The following is a 1,093-nucleotide window of genomic DNA, read 5'->3' on the forward strand; positions in this document are numbered from 1 at the left end:
CTTATATGTTAGATTTTTCTTATATGTTAGATTTTTTCTTATATGTTATATTTTGAACTTTTTAAAATGACTTTAAATTACAAAAATGAGGAAATATTATATGTTATATATATTTTTTAAACAACTTTAAAATACAAAAATGAGAACACCGTATATGTTATATTTTTCTTATATGTTATATTTTTTCGTATATGTTATATTTTGAATTTTTTAAAACGACTTTAAATTACAAAAAAAATAAGTTTTCCTTAAGTATACGACTAAAAACATTAAAATGACATGTATCAATTCGATGGTTGATTTGAAAGCTTTCAAAACCATATGGAAGATAAAAGTCAAAATAATTCAACTGTGAAAACAATACTGTTCACTTTTTTCAATACTGTGTTCGATGGAAAAATAAGGTTTTTATGTCATAATTTGTTTAATGTCTAATCCGATCAACCCATGATGTATTAATCATAGTTTTGTTCTATTATTTTTAATAAAATTTGATTCGATCCATCGGAAAGAAATTATATAATAACAACAAAAAAATATTTTATATATATAAATAAAAAGATCAAATATATAAAAGAAAATATCGAAATATATAAAAATAAATTCACCATGCGCAAGGCGTAGGTCTTATCCTAGTTCTATACTATTCGTAGATGTTCTATACTATTTTTTATACATTGAAACTAACGTTATGGGTGGTGTCTCCGTCGCGCTTTCTCTTCCTCCTCAGTAAATTATGTTTGCATCTATAAAACTTCACATACGGCACCATTAACTCTACAAGATCAGTACATAATTGTGTGACATCGTTCTAAAGACCACCGTTGCTTTACTCGTAGCCATTTACTCGTAGCCATGTATGCAAGTGATGATTTTTTTCTCAGCTCACCGGTTACTTATAAATTAAAATGGTATAACTAGATAAATCTTGTGTTAAATGTTATTGATTTAATTATGTCAAATTCAATGCTATATACTTAGTAGTTATGATTCAGAAATTGGCTATTTAGCAAATTAATCCTAATTATAATTTAATTAATGTTGGAACTTGGAAGAAAACAAAAAAACAAAGTTAAAAATATCAAAAACAATA

This window comes from Brassica oleracea, chromosome C8, assembly GCF_000695525.1.
Source record: "Brassica oleracea var. oleracea cultivar TO1000 chromosome C8, BOL, whole genome shotgun sequence".
NCBI classification, from domain to species: domain Eukaryota; kingdom Viridiplantae; phylum Streptophyta; class Magnoliopsida; order Brassicales; family Brassicaceae; genus Brassica; species Brassica oleracea.